This window comes from Canis lupus, chromosome 4 (assembly GCF_003254725.2).
Source record: "Canis lupus dingo isolate Sandy chromosome 4, ASM325472v2, whole genome shotgun sequence".
Lineage (NCBI taxonomy): Eukaryota > Metazoa > Chordata > Mammalia > Carnivora > Canidae > Canis > Canis lupus.
The window spans coordinates 42,773,734-42,798,830 of NC_064246.1; the positions used below are offsets into that span (position 1 = coordinate 42,773,734).

General features: G+C 39.6%; 1 pseudogene; it reads right to left on the bottom strand.

Annotated features, from left to right (window-relative positions):
• Positions 1-5,907: 5,907 nt before the first annotated feature.
• Positions 5,908-8,444, bottom strand: LOC112651680 (sal-like protein 4; annotated as a pseudogene).
• Positions 8,445-25,097: the final 16,653 nt, after the last annotated feature.

The window sequence follows — 25,097 nt, forward strand, 5'->3', positions numbered from 1 at the left end:
AACCTAAGAAAGCCCATTTCTCTTAGCCATCATCCTCAAATGCTCCAAGCACTACCTCCAGTCTGGGCAACCACTAATGTACTTTTTCTGTCTAGACTGGCCTATTTGGGACATTGCTTATACATGGAATAATACAGTATGTGGTCCTTAGTTCCCTTTTCATTAATTTTCATAGCTCCCTTTACTTCTTCTTGCAGCCCTTATTAAAATTAAAAATTTTAAGTGTGTGTAACTGTTTGTCTCTTCCATTAGACCATACATTTCTGTCAGAACACAGACTCCATGTATTTAATTCACTATTGTACTCACAATACCAGTGCCTACCCCAATACCTGTACGCCACAGAATAGACACTTAATAATATTTACTCAATGAATAAGTGGATGAATGGATAATAAATGGATGACTGAATAAATTAGATACCTACTTTGCTGTCACCACCAAGATTGATACAGAAATTCCAGTCTACTTAGTTCAACGAAAGAGGCTGATCTGGTTAACTTACTTCAAAAACAGTTCCCCATGTTGGGCAGAAAGAGAAACAAATATCTATTTAACGAGAGAGTGTGGTCACACATGCAAATGTGTAACATTTATAAATGAGAAGTGAATTGTTTGTGTATGGAGTAGAGAAACAAGAGACTCAGTAAACTGGAGCTAGGTTAAAGTAGATTATTTATTGCACTAAGCCACAAAGTGGTCACTGCCAACTGGTCACAACTGCAGTCCCTTCTTTTTCTTAAAGGTCTCAGTCTCTGTAAGATATACTTTGAGTAATGGGCAAGAAGGCATCCTATAGTTCAGAATTTGCTCATGGCATCCTGGATTGTTTAAGGCCTTAATCCATAAGTATTTAGGTGTGGTCGTTGTCTTCCTGTGCGTGTAATCACACAGGGAAAGAATGGGTTGGGAGAGAAGTCAGATGCCTGTTTTATTCCTTGGACAAGCAGATCATGGAGCAGGAAACACACTCCCCACTTAGATGGCTTCTACACTGAGGCTTGGCAAAGCAGTTGCTGAAAACATTGAACAAAATAAACTACAGAATAGAGAAGGAATGCAGAAAAAGTCATGAAAAACAAATTGATGATTTATAGAGATTGCAGTCTAATGGCTACAAGATTTTCCTGGCTTTGATTTGGACTTTTTCAAGAAATCAATTGCAGGAGAGTCTCTCTTGGTGGTTGGACATGAGAGGGCACTTTCTAGAAATAATGAGTTTTTGTTTAGGGTATTTATTTCATTTTTAATAAAGCAAATACTGTTTTTATTCTCTTGCTCTCCATAAGAAATAAAATCTCTGAGTAACTCCAGCTCCTAGATACAGACAGCATACAGAGAGATTATTTCAGAAATGGGATCTTTTTCTTTTGTCATTCATGAGCACTTCAACAATTGTATAAAGAGTTGTAAGTGGCAAATGTGGCAGGTGTGTATTTATGTGTGTATGTGCACTGTGCACATATGTACACGTGCATGTATTTTGCCCCTTTTGCTCAAGCAAATTAGAAGAGATTGATTTTTTCATTTTTAAGTTTTATTTATTTATTTATTTATTCATTCATTCATTCATTCATTCATTCATGAGAGACACAGAGAGAGAGAGAGGCAGAGACATAGGCAGAGGGAGAAACAGGATCCCTGCAGGGAGCCTGATGTCAGACTCCATCCTGGAACTCCAGGATCATGCCCTGAGCTAAAGACAGATGCTCAACAACTGAGCCACCCAGGAGTCCTGTGAGATTGATTTCTTAAATAAAGATCTCTATTATGATATCCACAAGGTCATAACTCATTTTTAAAAGAAGATTCAAGATTCAAATGAAGAAGTGACCAAGACAAATTTGGCCAGTGGGATATTTAGTGATTTTTTTTTGGAGTGTGTACTCCAGAAGTACTGTACAAAGGTAAAATTCCCAGCCCAACTTTGCCCAGTGAAGAGATATACACATGCCTATCTGGTGTAATAAATAGGAGGAGCTCTGTACTGTTTTTGCTTTCCTGGTGTTACCCCAGCCACATATCTCACACTTGTCTGTAGCTCTTGCTACACCATTCATTCCTCCACCATTCATTCACCATTAATTCCTCAGTTCCTTCAGATAGTTCAGAATTCTAAGTTATTCTGATGGTATAAATTACCTAGGATGATTTTTAAAATCATAGCTTCTAGGTCCCACCCATGAAAACAGACTTTTCAGATAAATCTCTCATTTTAATAAGTGTCCTATGTGATTCTTATGATCAGAGGAATTTAGGAAAAATGGGGCTAATAGTTTTTCAGTTTCATCTTATAACATAGTGCTTTCATGAAACCTTTTCAGGAGAGCATCATCATGAGTCTGTGACAAAAATATTATTGTCTTTTTACATAACAGGTAACTGAGTCTCTAAAAGGTAAAGTATCTGGATCAAGGTCATTTGAAACTAGACCTTGGCTACAGACCATGTGAGTTTCTAATCCAGGCTCTCCCTACCAAGCCCCACTGCCTTTTAGGAGCTTATGGTAATGGTGATGACATTGGTATCTAGCAAGTCTTGTTTGAGCAAAGAAAGGAGAGAAAGGAACTATTGATAGAGGCTCTGAGAGCACCTAAAGAACCTTGAAGAAAGAAATCCTTTAATAGTTGAGGATGAAAGAATACAGTCATTGGACAGTCATGGAACTGTAAAGTCTATTATTTTGTTGATGAATGAGAAGCACTGGGTCTTATACACAACTGATGAATTATTGAACACTATATATGAAACTAATGATGCCCTATATGTTGACTAATTGAATTTAAATTTTAAAAAAGGGAAAAAAAGAAAATAGTGGGAGCCTAGGAGTTTTGTAAGGTCCCCTCTACAGAACACTGACCCTTTAAGATACTCCATGAAAAGGGGATTCTTGACTTAAGTAAATTTGAAAAACATAGTGAACTTTACTCCAGTGAATAGATTCCCAAAGTACATGAGCATATTAAAGGCTCTGAGAAGTCCAGCAGGAAAAAAAAATAAATCAATCTTTAAACCTGTACTATCACAAACTTATTTGTGATATGGAACTCTCCCCCCATTATTCCATAAATTATACATAATACATATGGAACTCTCCCCCCATTTTCCATAAATTATACACAAACATCTGACTAAGCCCACTTTGGGAAATACTGCCCGAGGGCATAGATTTAGAGTTAGGAATATATGGATGTAGTATAGAAAACCCCCAGAGATTCTGTTTTGTTTTGTCTTTTTTTTTTTTTTTTTTGATTTTGCCTTTCCTCATTCTGGGGAGAAAGATGGACAGATAGACTACCACCCATAAAGTAAGCTACAGAGTATTTATTGCTCTGAAGTTTGTTGGTTCTCTCTTATTACTAACACAAAGAAGTATATGGCAAGAGAAACAAGCAGGAGCTGAGCTAAGCCCTGGCATGTAAAAATCTAGTCTTTCTGGAGCCCCTCACTTTTTCTAGGCATCTGGATTGGAACCCAGTTTGTCTTCCTTTCTGCCCTCGCCAATTTGCCTCTCCAGGAATGAAAGAGTCTAAAGATGTCTCCTTGTGAACAGGCTTTCAGCTCTTTGTATTTAACTGTGTTGATTTGGAGGGATTCTGCATTCCAGAGGCCTCTTTGGCCCCAAGACTGCCCTAAGCAAGATCCAGGATGCCTTCGGTCAGAGAGAACAGAAGCAGAAGCATAACTAGGTAGCCTTGTCAACTGCATCAGTCTTCCCAATATGAGCATCACTGGCAAGAACGGAAATGCTATCACCTTGTGGTTATGAGTCCCATATGTCAGAGGCCTAATGGCACCCAGAGATGCCTCCTTAGCTTAAGTGGGTAGTCAGGTAGAGATGGGCATGGTGAGCAACGGTTCAGATGGTTGGATGGGGCTCACTTTAAGAGTGGAGGGCTAGGGAGGAATGATCTTCCTTCTTCAATCTTTTTAAACTTAGCCTTTATACAGGGACGACCTTATTTTAGTTGCTTTTGTTTATATGCTTTGGAGATGATGGATTTCTCAAAGAGGTAAACTCTAAAATTATTGTTCAAGTAGACCCTGATCTTGACCTGTCATAGGTCTGACAGCAAAAATGACAGTTGAAAGAGAGTAGAACGAAGTTTTGTTTAGAAGGATAGTGTTTATAAAATGAATTTTTATGCATTCTCAAGGGATGGTTTATTACATTCTCTCTTTCTTTGGGAAGGGGGAGAAAATAAAAACATCCAAAATTTATTCTCCAACAAGACAGACAGCATCAGCAGGTAAAAACTACAGGGGTTTCTCCACAGATCATATATTCACACTGACATGATTTACTTAACAGGGAGAAAGGCTCTGGTGTGTTCTCTGTAACAATATCCGCTTCACAGTGTAAACAGGTACTAACATTTGTTCTCAACTTACAATTCCAGAAGGAAAGGCACAACATGGCAAAAAATTCTTTTTGGATCCTAAAGTCAGGTGCAATAACACAGACCGACTTTTGATAACAGTCTTGATCTACTTTTCCACAAAGAAGGAGATTCTCCACTCAGAAATTAAGATCTTTCTTTCTCTTTCCTTGTTCAACCATCAGAGCATGTTTCATCATTTCATATACAAAAAAAAGGGGTGGGGAGCTTAAAAAAAAGAATCATGAAAATATCTTCACTGTCCAACTGCTCCCACCACATATCAACTCAGGTGCTAGACAGGGTGTCCGGACACTTTGGTGGTCATAAAATAGGAAAATAGACATCATGGCTACAAAAATAAATGAGGTAGATAAAAAAAAAAAAAAAAGCTTTCACACCCATGACTTGCCCGTTCAAACATCATAGCCTTCATGCAATACTCAAGAACAATCTTCATACTAACTTGGCATAAGCTGCACCAAGGTCATTTTTTGTACAAAGTAGTATGTGAACCTGTAAGAAATATCCCCTTTCCGAGCATTTCTTCAAGAAGGAAAACCCAGGTCTTTGATCAAGTAGGCACTGGAGAACCAAATTAAATCACCTGAGGGTCCCTGCTTAGGTGCCTAGCCCTTCTGGTGGCTCAGAAAGGAGGCATCTGGAAAGCATAGGGACTCTTGGGGCTCTGAATGAACTCTATTTAAATAAGCAGCAACACACACTGACTTCCTAAGGACTAAACCAGTCCATTTGAGGGTATCCTACCTAAAGTCCCAAGGTTGAAGGAATTTTGTAATTCTACAACCTTAGTTTAAAAAAAAAAAAAAAAAAAAAAAGTACATTCAGGAAAAAAAAAAAAAACGAAAGGAAAGATGGGTACAGGGTACAGGGGGTCATACAAAACAGGTCCCTAAACAGATGCCAGATCTTGTCCATGTATCCGCATACAGTCACCAGGGAAGTATACAGTACCCACCCACCCCAATTAGGCTAACAGTTGTCTTGTCCATTGTAGTTCAGTAAGTTCCAACTTGAAATAGTCTTTGGAAATAGTTACTCTCAGTTGTACAAAGGTTTTATGTATACACTTTGTGGCAAGTAACAAAGCTACTTTGTAAGACACACACTTCTTTCCAAAATCAAAGAAAAAAAAATTCTAGTCTGTATATGTTTTAATATTTTGGGTTTTTTTTTCAATTTTTTTAATTTTTCAATTTCTTTTCTCTTTTTTAACTTTTTTCTATTTCAATTTTTTTTCTCACAAAGTAGCATAACATCTGATTGTAGGACTTGCCTGAGTTGCCTGAAGTTATGATCATAACTCTAAACATCACTTGCACATCAATAAGAAAACAAACAGGAGGAGATGGGTTCTTTTTACAAGGAAAAGAAAAAAAAAAGAAAAGAAAAGTAGTAGAGTTCTAGAGAGGTCATTCTCCCTGCATTTCTCCCTCGACAAAGAGTTTAGCAGACTGCAATCTTATTTTCTTGGAGGAAGTGAGGGAATTGGTGTATGGGGATGCTGTCAGCAGCACCTGGTTTTTCCACTTTCAGCACTGATGGTGGACTGGGAGCCATCCGTCTTGGAGATGGTGGTGGTGTTCACAATGGAGCTGGCCCCCAGGGAGACTGGGAGGGTACAAACACCCCCACTCTGGATCACAGGGATCTCACTGGTCTTCATGGCCAGACCTCCATTGAGCATGGTGGTGTACTGGTTCCACAGCACAGGGTCCATGGTCCCCAAGGGGCCAGGATTTCCTTTGGCCTGTCGGCGTGGCCGAGCCACTAGCAAAGGTGTCATGCTTGGGGACATGGCCACGGGCCCAACAAACGCACCAGGGACTTCGACTGTGGCCTCGGTTGGCTGGGCTCGGATAAATGCTGATGGCAGGCTGCTAGACCTTCCATCTCGGCGCGCTGTTCTCGGGGCTGTCTGCTTTGCCACCAGCATCAGGAGCCCTGGACTTGATGCTCTCTGCCTGGCGACTGGCCGGGGGCGGCCTGGAAGGACGCAGTCTCCAGCACATCTGGGCTTGGGCTCTGGTACTCCTGGTCTCCCATCACCGAGCACCACGAGTCGTTGGTCAAGCCTCGCCCTCCACCGAACCGTTGTCTCTGCCGCTCTGCCGCTGCAGGACGGGAGGAGCAGGACCCACCTTCCCCGGGCGTCCAGGGCAGTGAACCCGAGAGCCGGCGATGCTGAGTGGGCGCCGGGAAGCGGGGCGGGGACCTGCCGGGAGCCGCCGGGGCGTCCGGGGGGCCCAGCTCTTCCACGCCGATGCTCTCGATGACGTCATCGCGACAGGTGGCACCCGCGCTGCTGTTTTCGGGGACCACCGCGAGGTCACAGGGGTTCTCAGGCCGAGGCGTGCTGGGAATCTGGCTGCCCACATGCCCCCGGGGGTGCTGCTGCCTCAGGACCACGTTCGCAAACTCCCGGCAGATGCGGCACGAGAGCTGGTCGGGTGAACCCCCAGGTGCCTCTTCAGGTTGCGCTTGGTGGAGAGAAGGCCGGACCACAGCGCTTGCACCAGAACGGGCTCTCCCCGTTGGGGGGGCGGGGGCGGTGATGCATCTTCGGGAGCTCTGGCAGCTCAAGACCCCGGTGGCAGATGAGACATTCCTTGGGGTCGGTGGTGGCCTTGTCAATGTTCTCCACCAGCTTCTGTAATTTCAGGGTCTCCGACCCTGGCTGGGGGGGCCCACTCCCATGGAAGCCACCAACCCTTGGGACAGTGTGGTTTGACCCCCACCCCCACCCCCACCCCAGACAATAGGGATCCATCCTCACTTTCCGGAGAAGGCAGGGGCTGCAGGTGGTTGGGCAGCGGCTGCCCATGGGGTCCTTGGGGTTCAGTCCCTGAAGAGAGATTCTAGCCCTCGACCGGGGGTCCCTGTTACAAGGACAGGTTTGCTGTCTAAAGGGAGACTCGATCCATCTACGGGGACGGGTACAGAGAGTGCATAGGGAATGCCATTGCCTGCTGCCATTTTGCCGTGGAACTGGGCAAAGAGCTGGGGGTTGGCCTTCGCCTGGGGATGTCGATGAAAGTGCACTTTGAGGTTGCCGTTGGTGGTGAACCGGTGGCCACAGACAGAGCACGCGAAGGGTCTCTCTCCGGTGTGGGAGCGGAGGAGGATCTGCAGGGAGCTATCGGTCCCCAAAACCTTGCTACAGTACTTAACACTTGTGCTCGCAGAGAACGGCCTAGTCTTTGGGTTTGGCCTCCAGCGGGGACACGTTCGGTGGCTTCCCCTTCTCTTTCTTGGACAGGTCTAACGCCACGGTGTTGAAGGTGTGCTCTGGAAGAGCACAGAGCCTGGGGCCTGAGGTAGCAAAGCCCCGGGAAGGCGCAACATGACCTGGGGGGCACCCGCGTCCGCTCGGCTTCAGGCCCACATGTTCACCTGCACGCGGATGTGCTCGGCGAGCTGGATCTGCGGCAGGTGCTGCTGCTGCAGGCACAGGATCTGCTCCAGGCCCCACGGACGCTGCTGGCGCCTCGGCGCTGCGCTGGTCCACCGGCACCTTGGTGCCCCGCAGTGCTGGCCACTTTGCCTTTGGGTAAATAGCTCATGTCCTGGGACGTGGTCAGCAGGGCGATCTCGGCCTTCAGGTACACGACAGGCTCGGCACCCAGCTTCTCCTTCAGCTCCCCCGAGCCGCCGCCATCCTCCCTGAGCCCAGCCTCACTGCCTGGACTGTGCGGCGGGCAGCTGAGCGCGGCCCCGAGAAGTCTCCCGGAGGCACCGGCCCCTCCCTCGCTGTCGTTCATGATGAGCACAGGTGGATTTTTAGTGCAATTTTTGTGTTCTAAGAACTCTGCACCGCATTTCTCACAGATGTGAGTCTCCTCCTGACGAGTCCTCTGTGCAGTCATTCCATCCTGTTGGCTTCACTGCCGTCCCCCGGGGGGCTCATTGGAGCGCCCGGCCCCCCGCCGCCGGCACCGCTGCGGCCGCCCCTGCAAACCCCGGGGCCGGCTGCTGCGGTGGCTGCGCGCCCCGGTCCTCCTCCCAGTTGATGTGCTGGGGTTTCGCCTGCTTGCGCCTGGGCATGGGGCGCGCATCCGGCCTCCTGGAGAGCCTCGGCTATTTCAGTTTATCACATTCTCAATGTCTCAGTGTTTTGTTAATGAATATTTAATGAGCATTTCTACAAAAATTAATAAAATGTATGTATAGGTATATATACATATGTGTGTGTTCATAAATTATACTGATGTAGAGGATGTTTAGCATAAGATTTGTAAATTATGAAATACATAATATTCTTTATTATAAATTTCATATAGTTGATTCTCATAAGATTATTTCATTGATTTTCATTGAACTATTTTATCCATAGCCAACCTATAGTTGCAACTGACAAGTACAGTTCCAACATGAATGTTGGTTGATATTTTTATCTATGTTAACATGTAAGATGAAACAATGAAGATATATGTCTAGGGTTGCCAGGTTTGACAAAAATATAGGTCAGTTAAATTTGAATTTCAGATAAACAATAAATAAAATTTTAGTATAAGCATGTTCTGAATAATAGTTGAGATACACTTATGCCAAAAATATTTTTGCTTATTTAAATTTAAATTTAACTGGGGACCCTGGATGTCTCAGTCAGAAAAGCATGCAATTCTTAACCTTGGGGTTGTGAGTTTGAACCGAGGTTGGGCGTAATGATTACTAAAAATAAACAAATAAACAAATAAATTTAACTGGATATCCTGTATTTTATTTAGCATTTAAGAACATTACTTGAAAAAAAAAAAAGAACATTACTTGTGTTTCAATAACTTCTTTGCTGAATCACCTACTAGGTTTGAAAACTAGAAAACTATTTCCTCAATTTTTCATGCTTTTCCTCATGTAATAGGAACTGTAAACATAACACAATTGTTATTTTTATCATGATTAATATTATCTTTGCCATCACTCTCTGCGGTCTAGAAAATCAACAAAACAATAAGCCGAACCCTGGTGTAGTAGCATTAGCCAATTTCTGTAATGTCTAAACTCCCTCCATAGCTAATTTCATCCAACCAACTTGACATCACTGTGCAAGGAATTGGAAAGTGATGCACAGGAACACACAATATAGCATTCCCATCATACAAATGCAATAGACACAACCTCAAAAACATAGATAGAGGCACTAGGTGGCTCAGTCAGTTAAGCATCTGCCTCATGATTTCCGGGTTGTGGGATTGAGCCCAGAGTCCAGCTCCATGCTCAGTGGGGAGTCTGCTTGAGATTCCCTCTCCTCCTGCCTCCCCTCTCCAAAATAAATACTCTAAAAAATAAAGCAACATTTATCAAAGTAACTAGGGAGTGATGAATTTTTGAGTATTTATTACCTTTGTTTTTTAATATAATTTATATAGTGATTAAGTTGATAAAGTTTTATTTAAACTGGCTCACAATAAATAAATAAATAAATAAATAAATAAATAAATAAATAAATAAACTGGCTCACAAACAGTCCTCACAGTGTAACAATTGGCTCTTAGAAGCTGGTGAAACCACTGCAGTGTATTGAACCTGTCCATCTCATCCTACTCAAGCCTATTTTATCAATCTACAAAATCTACTTGATTCCAGAGATAATTGAGTTTGTGGCCTTTGTTAAGTTGTTGAGATTTTAAAGACCAAAGAAGTAATACAGCCCTTCTGTAGGGAACTTTGAACTGTTCAAGGGAGGAATCAACATTTATTGACCATCCTCTCTATTTGAGACACTGCACTCTACTACAAATTTAAGATTACAACCTTTTAAGATGCCATGTTATATAAAAGCCAGAAAGGTAGAGGGGACATATACACTAGGCATATAAAGATCACTAATACTGTAAAGCAGAAAGTTAAAAGATGAAATCAATTTGCATTCCTGCCAACAGTGCATAAATGTTCCTTTTTCTCCACATCCTTACCAACACCTATTGTTTCTTGTGTTGTTGATTTTAGCCATTCTGACAACTGTGAGGTGATATCTCATTCTAGTTTTGATTTGCATTTCCATGATAATAGGTGATGATGAGCATCTTTTCATGTGTCTGTTGGCCATCTGGATGTCTTCTTTAGAGAAATGCCTGTTCATGTCTTCTGCCCATTTTTAAATTGAGTTATTTGTTGTTGTTGTTGTTGTTTTGAAGAGTTATTTGTTTTTTGACTGTTGAATTGTGTAAGTTATTTGTATGTTTTAGATACTAACCCTTTATCGGATATGTCATTTGCAAATATCTCCTTCTAGTCTATAGGTTACCTTTTATTTTGGTTGATTATTTCTTTTGCTGTACAGAGGCTTTTTATTTTGATGTAGTCCCAATAGTTTATTTTCACTTTCGTTTCTCTTGCCTCAGGAGACATATCTAGAAATTTGTTATAATTGATGTCAAAGAAGTTACTACCTATATTCTCTTCTAGGATATTTATGGTTTCCAGTCTCATATTTAGAATTTAGAATTTATTTTTGTGTATGGTGTAAGAAAGTGGTTTATTTTCTTTCTTTTGCATGTTGCTGCCTAGTTTTCCCAACACCATTTGTTGAAGAGACATTCTCTTTCCATTGGGTATTCTTTCCTGCTTTGTTGACAATTAATTGACCATTAATTGTGGGTTTATTTCTGGATTTTCTATTCTGTTCCATTGATCTATGTGTCTATTCTTATGCTCGGATCATACTGTTTTGATCACTATAGCTTTGTAACATAACTTGAAGTCGAGAATTGTGATGCCTTCAGCTTTTCTTTTCAAGATTTTTTTGTCTATGTAGGGTCTTTTAGGGATTTTAGGATTTTTTGTTCTAGTTCTGTGAAAAATGTTTGCTAATATTTTGACAAGGATTGCATTAAATGTATAGATTGCTTTGGGTAATATAGACATTTTAACAATATTTGTTCTTCCAATTTATGAGCATGGAATGTCTATTTCTTTTTTTTTCCTTTAAGTTTTTATTTAAATTCCAGTTAGTTAACATGCAGTATAATATTAGTCTCAGGTATACAATATGGTAATTCAACACTTCTGTATGTCACTTTATGCTCATCAAAGTAAGTTGCACTCCATAATCCCCATCACCTATTTAACCCATCCCTCCACATGCCCTTCTTCTGGTAACTATCAGTTTGTTCTCTGTAGTAGAGTCTTGTCTTGGTTTGCTTTTCTCTGTCTTATTTGTTTCTATTTGCTCATCTATTTTCTTTCTTAAATTACACACACAAGTGAAATTATATGGTATTTGTCATTCACAGACAGACTTATTTCACTTAGCATAATACTCTCTAGCTACATCCATGTTGTTGCAAATGTCGAAATTTCATTCTTTAAAAAAAAATTTCATTCTTTTTTTAATGGTTGAACAATATTCCACTGTACATGTAGTCCTATTTTTAACTTTTTGAGGAAACTCCATACTGTTTTGTCTTCTATTTCTTTGCATTATCTTCCACCTCTTTCATCAGTGTTTTGTAGTTTTCAGAATGCAGGTTTTTCACCTCTTTGGTTAGGCTTATTCCTAGGTATCTTATTTTGGGTGCAATTATAAATGGGATCATTTTCTTATAAACAGGATTCTTTCTGCTGCTGGTGCTGGGAATATAAACTGATACATCCATTGTGGAAAAGAGTATGGAGTTTCTTCAAAAAGTTAAAAATAGGACTACCTTATGATCCAGCAATCATACTGCCAGATATTTACCCAAAGAATACAATAACACTAATTCAAAAGGATACATGCACTTCTATGTTTATAGCAGCATTATTTACAATAGCCAAGATATAGAAACAGCCCTAGTGCCCATCAACTGATGAATGGATAAAGATGTGATATATCTATATTTGTATCTATATCTATATCATCTATTATTCAGCCATAAAAAGAATGAAATCTTGCTATTTGCAATAATATGGATGGAGATAAGTGTATTATGCTAAGTGATAAAAGTTTGTCAGAAAAAGACAAATAACATATAATTTCACTGATGTGTGAAATTTGAGAAACAAAACAAACAAGCAAAGATAAATATATATAGAGAGAAGTCAAAAAACAGATTCTTAATTATAGAGAACTGATAGGTTATTGGAGGTGAGGAGGGTGGTAGATAGGTTGGATGATAGGAATTATGGATTGTACTTGTTGTGGTGAGTATGGAAGTGCTGAATTATTGTATTGTACACCTGATACTAAGGTAACACTGTATATTAACTAAGTGGAGTTAAAAACTTAAATAAGTACAGGCACACTTCAAAAAAGCGATGAAATAAAATTCCTAGCATGGGTGTAACATTATTGGTCATCTATACCCATAATTAATGATTGGAAGGGATTGTACATAAAAACTTGTTCCTTATTATTTATATTCCCCACATGAATGAGAACATATAATGTTTGTCCTTCTCCGACTGACTTACTTCACTCAGCATAATACCCTCCAGTTCCATCCACATTGAAGCAAATGGTGGGTATTTGTCATTTCTAATAGCTGAGTAATATTCCATTGTATACATAAACCACAAGGGAAGGGAGAAGAAATGTGTGGGAAATATCAGAAAGGGAGACAGAACGTAAAGACTGCTAACTCTGGGAAACGAACTAGGGGTGGTAGAAGGGGAGGAGGGCAGGGGGAGGGAGTGAATGGGTGATGGGCACTGGGGGTTATTCTGTATGTTGGTAAATTGAACACCAATAAAAAATAAATTAAAAAAAATAAAAAATAAAAAAGGAAAAAAAAATTAAAGTTCAAAGAAAAAAAAAACTTGTTCCTTTAGGACAATGGTCTTAAGGGGTGATGCATTTTTTCAGTATTTTTCTTTGATGTTTTTGTGAAATTTTTCTGCATAATTAGCAGAAATTGCCTACAATTCAGACAAGAAGTACATTAAAGTAATTGAAGGGCATTTCTCTGTGCTGGGACAGCTTTGAGGAAGCACATAGAATATAAGGTAGGCCTTCAAGAATGGGAGGGATTTAGAGAAGTGCAGAAAGCATCCCAGGCAGGGAAAAAGCATAAGTAAAGGGTTAGAGAAAGGTATTTTGAAGGAACAATAAATAAAATAGTCTGTCTGGAAAAGGTTCAGATGTATCTATCTATCTATCTCTCTATCTATCTATGGATATATATTACAAAACCAGGCCCCAGGAGTCCACTCTTGGCATAGAATCAAATTCAAATAACTAATATTAGCTGGAAAAATTGAAACTTATTTAAATCTTTACTACAGCTGCCTTCAGAAAACACAAAAGCTGGAGGACTTCTGCCCCTCATCACCAATCTTTCTCTCCCCTTAGGTTCTCTTCTTTTCTGGTAAATTATTGTCTCCCTGTCTCAGTCCTTCTCTATTTCATTGATTATCTCAGTCTTACCCTTAAGTTTCAGGACAGGATTGAGTGACAACCAGAATTTTCCTTAGTTGGCTGAGGAGAGAAATAGGCTGGATACTGATGCAAAGATATCTCTTGTCTAACACACTTGGTAATATTAGTCACACCCTTACATGATGATTACATCAATAGACAATTTCTCTATGCTACCTCTCCTTTCCAACTCATTTCTTAATTTTTGTGTGTGTTCTTCCTTGCATTAGGCCTTATCCTTGCTATCAACTTGCACATTATATTCACTTCCTCTCTTTTACCTACTCAATTCATGTCAATCCTGAAGGATTTATTTTATTTTATTTTATTTTTTATTTTTGGGGGGAGGGAGGCAAAGGGGAAGAGAGAGAGAGAGAATCTTAAGCAGGCTTCATGTCCTGTGTGGAGCCGAATTCAGGACCACATCTCATGATCCTGAGACCGTGATCTGAGCCAAAATCAAGAGTTGGATGCTTAGTCAACTGAGGAATCCAGGAACTCTAGGATTAATTTTAGAAGTGACTTCACTCAGAAGTTTTCCTTGATCACATAAACTGGATTAATTGCTGCTCCCCTTTGAACCCATAGTACCCAATACTACTTCCTGTTTTAGTACTTATTACATTATCTTATCATTGCCTGTTTTACCTGACTTACCCCACTGGACTGTGAAAGATTTGAGGACAAGCCCTAGGTATTATTTGTGTGTGTGTATGTGTGTGTGTGTGTGTGTGTGTGTGTTTATATATATACTTATGTATATAAATATATTTCTATTTATACATGTACATTTCTGATGCATTTATATACATATTTATTTATTTTTGAGCACTCCTTTTTCATTTTTTGATAAATTAACGAATTTATTGGCAACTTCTATTGGCAACTTCTATGTGAAGGGCATTATATTAAGCGATTTGCAAATATATTTCTTTTCCTGCTCTGACCAACCATATAAAGAAGTTACCTTTAATTATCAAAAAAGAAATCTAGGACTCAAAGAGGTGTGATGCTTGCCCAAGGTGACACAACCAGGAAATGGCAGCAACAAAATTTGAACCCCAGGGTGTAATTGATCTATATGTATACCTAAGCATGAGGCATAAAAAGTCCATCATGGAGTCTGCCTTCAGTAGAAAACAACTCTGACAACACCTTTGTCATAGACCTTTAGCCTCCAGAACTTTGAGAAAATTCATTTTGTTTAAGCCACTCAGTCTGTGGTATACTATTATGGCCATCTAAACCAACTAATAAATGTGCCATGGTCCAACAGCTAGCTAATATGTGGTAGTGCTTACCTGCATTGTAACTTATCCTGGAAAATTATAAAAAGACACCTGTAATAAAATGCAACATCATCCTTTTGATCAGAAAGGGGTCTCTATTTTCCCATTATCCAAGGATACTTCCCTGCTCCCAACTGGAAAGCCATATGATCATTAGATTCTATAAGTTATCTCCTCATCAAGACAGCTACCCAGTTCTATGTTCTGCACCGAAATGTTAGTAAAGATAGTTTGCTCTCCCAGAAAGAGTGAGCAACTTCTGAGTCACAAAGAGGTAAGTCTGAATCTCAAATCTGTCATTTACTAGATTTGAGACTGTGGAAAGTCACTTCACCTCTCTGAGTTTTAGTTTCTTCAACTATAGAATGGGTTACTTTGTGGTAAACAGAATAGCCTCCCAGATATGCCCACACTCTAATCTCCAGAATTTGTGAATATTCTCCATATGGGAAAAGGGACTTTGCAAATATCATTAAGTATAAGGACCTTGAGATGCAGAGCCTGTTCTGCATTATCCAGGGGGAACAATTTAATCATATGAATCCTTAAAAGTGGAGAAATTTTCCTGGTTGTTATTTGATGCAGTGTGGCAATGGAAGTATGCCAGAGAGATAGCAGCATGAGAAAGATATTTAGCCAAAGGAAGAAAGTAGAGGGAGGAAGAAAGGATACTTGAATTATAACTGTACCATTCCTGTGTGTGTACAGTCACAGCAAGGAAGAGGGTAGTATGTATCAAGGTACTTCAAAATTAGTATAAGTTTTCATCTGTTAATTTCACTTCTAGGAATTTATCTTGAGGAAGTTACTAGACACGCATCTAAAGATTTATGTTCGTGGATGCTCATTGCTGTATGATTTATAATAATAAAAAAATAGAAATAGCATAAATGTCTATAGTGAATTGGATAAATGAATCCATATGATGGAATATAATGTAGACATTAAAAACCATATTTAATGAGAGGAAAGTACTCAAGTTGTAGTAAGTAGAGAAAAGGTAGTTTAAAATATGATCCCAATATTGTTAAAATTGGATATAGAGTAGGACAAATGTATATTAGTTATATAAATTCTGCATGAAAAAAAGATTGGAATGAAATATATCAAAATAGTCAGTAGATAGTAGAAATATTGATTTTAAATTTTTCTCTTTGTATTCTTTTAAATTTTCTACAGAATCATTCATTATGTTCATAATTGTAATGCAAACTTAATCCCTCAAAACTGCAAAGTGTTGTTTTTGCCACTTACACATCCCTTAGCATCCTGTCAGTGCTATATCCCACTCTTGCTGGTGCCCCAACCTCTATGTCTCCAGCTCTATCACGGTCTGTGCACATGTCTACAAGATATCAGGAACACAATTTCAAAATGATATGCCCACAGCTTTTCAGTGCCCACAGCTTTTCTTTTTTCATGTCCTTTTCCACCCTCTTTTCAATCCCTTTTCCCCAGAAGGGTCCCATTCTGCCCAACCAAGTGACTCTCTTAATGAAACTCTACTTTTAAGGAATAAAGTAAGTGCATTTATTAAACACTAGCTATGTGGCAAGCACTATTCTAAGCACTTTACGTGGATTGGCTTGATTAATGCACACAACACCCAAAGAGATGGATATTTTTTATAATTTCCATTTTACTGATGAATATACCAAGGCCTGGGGAAATTCAAGAACAGGCCCAAGTTCACCTAATTAGTAAGTGCTGGAACCTGGATTTTAGTGCAGGAAGTCCCTGTGTATACTACAGACTCCTAAAGAGATGCTGATATATAGCCAGGAGCAGGAACTTTCCCAGGAAGATACGTGTTTTAGCAGAAGACTGAATTCTCAACTACATAGACCAATGCATTGGGACTGGTAAGGAGAAGTTAATATTTAGGGGGTGTTGGGCCTCCTGTTCCAATGAGATTCTCAGGGCATTCTATAGACCTGTTGACATGTGGATCTTTATGTTCCTATTTCTTTGATTCTCACTTCTGAACAAAATCCCCATGGAACAATGAGGAATTGGACTTCTGCATGGAGCTGAAAGGGTGTGTCTATAGAAAGGGCACACAAAAATGTGTTCTATGATTCTTCAATTTCATGAGCCTCCCTGTTATTGTTTTTCTTCATGTCAGGGAAGGGAAAACTCAATCTGTAAATGGTTATATGCAGGAAAAAAAAAAAAGCTAGCATGCAAAAGGGCCTGGCCAGAGATTTTAGCAGGTTGAGAACCCTGGATGGATAATTTCCCCTGTGAGCAATCCTGAATCCCTCAGTGGGGCAAACCCTTTCTACTCAGGTCAGCATGGGATGCAGAGGCAGAGGCCCTGGGCCCATTGGCAAAGTTAGCTGCCAGATATGCATAAGCTGAGGTTCCAGGGAGCTCCAGCTCATTGGTATTCACCAGCTCGGCCAAATCCAAGGTGACCTTTTATATTTGTGCCAGTGTATTCCACACAGCTCAGAGTGTTTGATGGTTTGTGCAGCCCTCCAAGGGAATGTTTTGGCCTGCCGAAAAGAAAATCAATTGTTAGAGGGCCAGGTTCTGGCCAGAAGATTTCTTTTAAGCTTTAATGTAAAGTTGAGACAATAGCTGCAGGAATATTAATAATACTCAATTCACTTTCACATACATTGACCCAGGGGTAAAAGAAGAATTTTAAAGCCTACATTGAGGTGCTCAGACTGTTGCCTTTGTCACAGGAAGCTCATTGCTTTATCAGTCTTCTTGGTTTCCACTCCATGCCTGCTTTGTACCTTGAGTCAATAGGATGAGATGAGTATGACCCTGAAGAAGGCCTGTCCCCACTCCACCCTGTTTCTGATTTAAGACAAGAGTCATCCACTACAGAACCAAGATACAGAGGCTATAAGCCCATACTATCAATTTCTAAAATATGAGACCGAAGGAACATTCCAGTAGATACCTGCAAAAATAGTTGTCTGACCTTATAACTAGAAAAAAAAAAGGCAGTTAAGAAGAAAGAAAAGGGACTCAACAATGTGAGACCGATGAACACAGCAGACTCCATTTATCAGCAGAGCCAAGTGGCAGCTAAAACAGCACCCTTTTCTCTTTGTCACTGTCAAGTAAGGATGACCAACCATAGGCCAGATGGTTCCCAACAATCAACAGTTGTCTGGACTTAAAACTTAGCTCAGCTCCCATTCAACCACCCCATGCAGACAACTCTCATTTAGTGGCCCAGGATTGTGAGCATCCTTGAAAGGACTCTCAGAGGCCATGTCCTTGGCATGGGAAGGAGACAGGGGCTTCTTTCTCATGCCAGTGGGACTAGATAGAACTAGACCTAGAATTCCTATGGAACCCAAGGCAGAAGTGGAATTCACAGTCACATATGTGTGTAGGCGTGTGTATGTTTGTATGTGCTGTGTTATCCCTCCTGTCTCAGCAGCAGTGAATAGTTGGAAAGAGTCCCAAGCAGGTTATAGAAACCTGTTTCGGTACTGACTGGCAAAGAACCAGCCTATGCCCTGGGTTAAGTCTTTTGAGTTCCCTCTCTGCATATAAGCTACCTCAAGTAAGAATATCAGGACAAGTGCTTTCCATCAGTTCTACAGTTAAATCACCTGCTTTCCCTCTTCTTAACATATGCCCCTGGGCAAACTACCTCCACCTCTTTGAACCTCAGTTCCTCATCTATACATTGGGGATTGAAATACTCAGAAAATAAAATAAGATGTACATAAAACAGTTGTTTTCAACTCTGGCTGCATATTGGAATCATCTGCAGATCTTTAAAAAATAATGATGCCTTGGCCCCACCTGCAAAAATATAATTTAATAGGTGTGCAGTACAGCTTCTAGGTGATACCAATGTGCAGCCAAAACTGAGAACACCTAATATAAAAAAAGTAGCACATTTTCTAAGTCCCAAATATGCATTTGAAGAATAGAAGTTCTTAGATAATAATAACCTTCCCTGAGAAGATTCCTCCTGGTAGAAAGTTCAGGCTAGGTGAAGAAACCTTTGGCTTTTTGTAGCCACTAATATCAGGGCAAATGCAGCCAAATGTGTCCATTGCAAAGGGGTTCAGATACAATATTGGGTGTTCAAATCTTTTAAAAAATAAGTAATAATTTTTCTCAATTAGAAAATTTGGAAACCACAGAAAATTATGAAGAATTCCATCACTGAGGGCCAACCACCATTAATGATTTGATGTATCTTCTAGTTTTATCCCCTACCATCACTAAATTCAACAATCAACTTAACCAAAAGACATTTACTAGTGTTTATTATGTGTCTACCATATACCAAGCACTGTTTGGGGGTGCTAAACTAGTTTCTCACAATTCAAGACAAACTAGAATATAATTTTGCATTCTGCTTTTTTTCACTGGACGTTTTAGTTTGAGTGTGTTTTCCTACCTTACTATAAATATTCTTCCAAATCTATAGTTGTTAAGGACTAGATCGTAAACCGTTTCATGGTCTTACCATGATATAACCACTGTTGGACATTTAAATTATTTTTTATAACTGTTTGGATCTTAGAAATAAACTTTAAAACATTTCATTGTATAAATTTTAAAGTATTATTTCTACATCTTGGCTGACCTTCTACCTTTACCTTCTGAACTACAAGTAGAACTCAGCCAGTTCCCATGAGGCATGTTTCCCCTGATACTCACATGGCTCCCTTCTGTGTTGCCTTCAGATCTTCATTCACTCAAGCGTTACCTTTGGAGTGAGGCCTCTCTCTGGAACTCTATCCACATCTTGTTTTATTTAGCTCCATAGTACTTATAGTATTTGTGTCATACTGTTCATTTTACTTTTTGAATTTTGTTTATTATTTGAATGTGTCTACCTGAATGTAAACTCCACAAGAATAGAGATGGTTCTTCACAATATCCCTAGTGCCTAAATAAGGGGGTTTACCTTATGAATAAGAATATTTGTCACAGATCATTCCCAGCAAAGATGTGAAGGACAGAACACATGCTGCTAGAGGTACTGACAGAAGGCCTGTGTGGCAGAAACCTGGAGAATAGTAGAGCCCAATTTCAGAATAATGTTTAGGAGCAAATTCTCCTCTACATTTGCCTGTTCTCTTACTAAGCCTGTCCTTAACATAGAATTAGAAATGCCTTGTTCTGGGAAGCTGAGGGTAAGTTTGCTGCATCAGCACTAGAGGCTCTTTCTTCAGAAAAGTTGATCCTGAGACTGTTTACAGTGACTAGTCCAGCTCAATATCCATGGATATAAGTAACTCCCAAGAATTGAATGGCCCTGAGCAGACACAAAGGCCTGGGTTCAAGATGGCAACTGTTGGTAGGAAGTGTTCAATATCAGCCGAGTGGAAGTCTTTGTGTTTTTAGCAGGTGGTTCCCTGGGAAGGGTACCCAGATGCCTGAAGCCCCGGTGAAAGGATGACTTGATGTTCCCTGCACCTTAGTCCAGCCTCCTTAGGAATACCTCTATTATTCATGCTCAGAATGGCAGACAGATCAATGAAATCCTTTCTCAATCCGTAAGCCTTGTTAAGCCATAGCTATGGCCCAGTCTAGGACTGAGGCATTTAATGAAATGTTCTAAGGGGAGCAAAAGGTCAGAGAAGGTGACCAATAGTTATGATGTATCTGCCAGAGCCAGGATCTGATATATTTATTTGTTTATTTGTTTGTAAACTATAACTCAAGTTAAAACACATGCACAAAATTTTTAAAAAATCAAATAAGGTAAGGGACTAAAAGTTGAAAGTTTTCCCCTCCCCCATGGCTATAAATCAGGTCTCTACTCTCCTAGCTTTTTTATACAATCTTTTCAGAAATATGTCTTTGTGTGTGCATGTTTATACAAAGAGAAGTATACTATATCTTTTATGCACCTTGCTTTTTTTTCCTTAGTATATCAGAACAAATGCTCCATAGCAGATCAAATAGATCTTAATTTTTAAGAGCTTTATCATAATTTATTATTTAACCAAACTATAATTCATTTAACCAACTTTCTGTTGATGGAGTTTAGATGTTTTCAATTTCTGCAATTATAAAAATTGCTGTAATAAATACTCTTACAATGTTTTTAATAATCTTTTTTCCTATTGTGAAAAAAAATCAAGTCATCTGTATAGAGAATTAAAGAAATACAGAAAAACAAAGAAGACAATAACATTTATCTAGAGATATCCATCATTAAAATTTATTTACTTTGCCTTTCTTCTTGGTACTTTATTTTTATATTAATTTGTACAGTACTTTTATTTCTGAGCATTATCCCTTGTCACTAAACACTCTTCAAAAACATTTTAGAATGCTAGAGAATTTTCCATCATATGACTATACTTCGATTTATTTAACTATTGCCTTGCCATTGGACATTCTGATTGTTTTGTTGTTGTTGTTGTTGTTGTTCGTATATGTAGTACTTCAACATACACATTTGTTTATAATATTTTCTGGGTTTCTACTTCTACTCAGGGAAGGTTACTTGAAGAGGAGAATGAACTTCCCTTTAGACCCTTAACACACATTTTCAACTTGCTTTCTAGAGAATCTGTATCAATTTGCACTGCTACCAAGATGCCAGTTAATGTCCATCTCATCTAACTTTTGCTAACATTGAATGATAGTTACTAGGGCTGGTCACATATATTTTCCTTTTCACCTTCCAGGCTTAATGTTAAATTGCACTTCTCTGTTGCCTTAAAATTCGAAGTGGCCATATGACTTGCTTTGGTCACAGAAATGCAAATTGACATGTGTCATTTTTAGGTGGAAGTTTATGAGGCAATGTGAAAATCACTGTTTTTTTCCCCCTGTCATGGCAACCACAGACATTATGGATCGTGGAGACATTATCTGCCTGAGTTTCTGAGGGAGGAGATGTGGAACAAAACTCCCAACCAGCCCTCATTAAGTTCTTTGCATGAATGGGAAATAAACCTTTGTTTGTAAAAAGCACTAAAACTTACAGTTTCTTAAATGGGGTTCATCAGGAGAACTAAGCCTTAATGCCTCAAGGATCTGCTGTATATGATGAATTATCTTTTCTACTATCCATCTAAATGGTACTAGTTATGCATTTTCCCTAAACTTTGTATATGCCTCTATACATAGAACAATTAAATTCTTCCAGTTAATAGCTTTAAATGTGCATCTGTTTCCTGCCAGGACCCTAACAGTTATACAAATTAACATTTATTGTGTTCTTATTATGTACCAGGCATGGGTGCTATACACCTCTTATTTATTGCTTACTGCAATCTTTCTATGATTTTATTCCTGTTTTATAAGTGATGAAACTGAAATTCAAGGAGCTTAAGTAATCTGCATTTATTTATTTTCTTATTATATTTTTATTTTTTGTGGCATAGTTGAAACTATATTGATAAAGATTTATTGCTTCGATGTGTAATTTTTCCAAATACTTGTCTTATTATGGTAGATACATGATTTGCAGCCGGCAGAACTGCAGTGACGTGTAGTGCTCACAATCTGGTTACAGCCTTTGTTCACTGTGAAAAATGCTCTGCTTAATTGCATAGTAGATAATATTAACTTCTGCTGGCACTTTTTCAATGTTCCTTTTACCAACACTGTAAATATTATTGTAGAACGTCTTAGTATTTCACTGTGGTGAAGCTAATTTATAACATTCCCCAAAGTTTATTATTATTATTATTGATAATGATTTTCATTGAATTTTGAGCACTGACAGAATGTGCTTAGCTCTTTAAACTTTCTCACACAGCTTTTGAACATGATTTGCATCTAATATCTTTGGGTGACATTATAAGGAAATCTGCTTTTAAAAAATAACCTTACTACAGTAGTGGTACATGGTGAAGCTAGTTTGAAACCATGTCTTCTGGACTCCAGGACTTTAGAGTTGATTAGGTCCACTCCTCCATTTCTTGCCGTCTATACTGAACATCAAGAGCAGGCTTCGCAAGCAGATATAGTTCAGACAGGACCTAGCCATCAGATAAATTTAGTTTTATTTTTTCTGGTATTAAAATTGGAAAATTTCATAGAAATCTATGTTTCTGGCTTCTACTGACCAATCAGATCTGAACCCAACGAACCTGAATTGTTGTGCAGAAACAATTGTCTGAAACCAAATGGCAGCTTAGATGGAGTATGAGATCTCTAGTCTCCACAGTCCCCACCACTCTCTATTGTCTTATAACTAAATCACTGTACATGGCTGCTACCCATAAAGCTTCTAGAGTTATTGGGTTTGTGAATCCTGACCTTGAATCTCATTTGGTATTGTGCAAAGAATGCCTCACTAGAATGTAAGTTCCAGGAGATCTCTGGGTGGCTCAGCAGTTTAGCGCCTGCCTTCAGCCTGGGGCATGATCCTGGAGTCCCGGGATCGAGTCCCACATCAGGATCCCTGTGTGGAGCCTGCTTCTCCCTCTGCCTGTGTCTCTGCCTGTGTCTCTGCCTGTGTCTCTGCGTGTGTGTGTGTGTGTGTGTGTGTGTGTGTGTGTGTGTGTGTGTCTCATGAATAAATAAATAAAATCTGGGGATCCCTGGGTGGCTCAGCAGTTTAGCACCTGCCTTCAGCCCAGGGCATGATCCTGGAGTCCCGGGATTGAGTCCCACATCGGGATTCCTGCATGGAGCCTGCTTCGCCCTCTGCCTATGTCTCTGCCCCTCTCTCTCTCATGAATAAATAAATAAATAAAATCTTTATAAATAAATAAATACATACATACATAAAATATTTTTTTAAAAAAAGAATGTAAGTTCCCAAAGGCAGGACTTGTCTTTTTTCTTTCTTTCTTTGAATGAGAGAGAACATGTGAGCAGGGGTGGGGATGATACAGAGGGAGAGAGAGAATCTTAAGTAGCCTCCATGCTGGGCTTGATCTTACAACCTTGAGATTATTATCAGAGCTGAAATCAAGAGTCAGACACTTAACCAACTGAGCCACCCAAGTGCTCCTGTCATCTGTTTTCTTAACTGTATCTCCAGGACTTGGAATAGTGCCTAGAAGATTCTAAACTTGCAGTATATATTTATGAGTAAATAAACAGTGTCTTTGTATGGACCAGATGTTTTGATGATAAGGAGACTCTCAGCAGCAGCAGGAGTCAAGAAAATTCCCTTCTTTAGAAATATGTTTATAGCTATCTTATGCTAAATCTCTTTCTTTGCCCAACTTCCTACAAAGGAGGTTCCAATCTTCTCCTTGCTGAACATGAGTTTGGTGACAGATGCTCTGAATGTTGCAGACTTCACTTCCCATACCTTCCCTTTCCTGCCCACTGGACTATTCTACTCCATCATCTTGAGGCCCCTGAAAGTATAAGGTTGCAAAATGTCTGGATTACACACAGTTTTTATTGTCTTTCAAGAGCTCTTTCTTCCCGCTCTCCTTAGTGAGATTCTACCAAGAAAACTGCTTTATACCCAGAGCTCCAGATGCTCTGGGTGGGTTCTTAGCAAAGAAAGGACACTTGAATCTAGATGAAAAGTGTTAAGAATAACTGGGCTTGAAAATCACTGACTGCTGCGTTAGTGGAGATAGGATTTGTTGGATCCAGAGACAGGGACAGAGGAGATCTTTGGAGACTTTCTCTTCTTCTACTTGGATCCATGTGGAGCCAAGAAGAGATGAATTTCATCTTCCTGCCTCTGCTGTGACTCCATCAGGGGGGAGTCAGGCACATTGGGGTAGTGGATCCTCAGTGACTCAGGCAAAGCATTTGCCTTGACTTGAAGTGGGGGTGCTCGTTCCTCAGGATGTGCTGGCAGAAATAAGTTTTCTCAGCATGTACAGGTCGAAATAAGTCTTGATACAATATAGTAGCAACATTCTGCCAACAATTCAGAGCCTTGCTTGGGAAGAAGCGAACCCCAGTCACTGGACATTCTTAGGGCTTATTTCCCCAGAGCTACATATTAAGGAATGGAGTTAGAATTTGCCCAGGGAATAGTAACCCTCCTCAAGCACAAGCTATGTGATTGGCAGAGAGCTAGTTACATATCTGTTATCTCTTCTCATCTTTACCCTATTTCATAAATAGAGAAGCTTAGGCTCAGATTGTTTCAATGACTTGTGCAAAGTCACATAAATAATAAGTAAAAGAATCAGAATT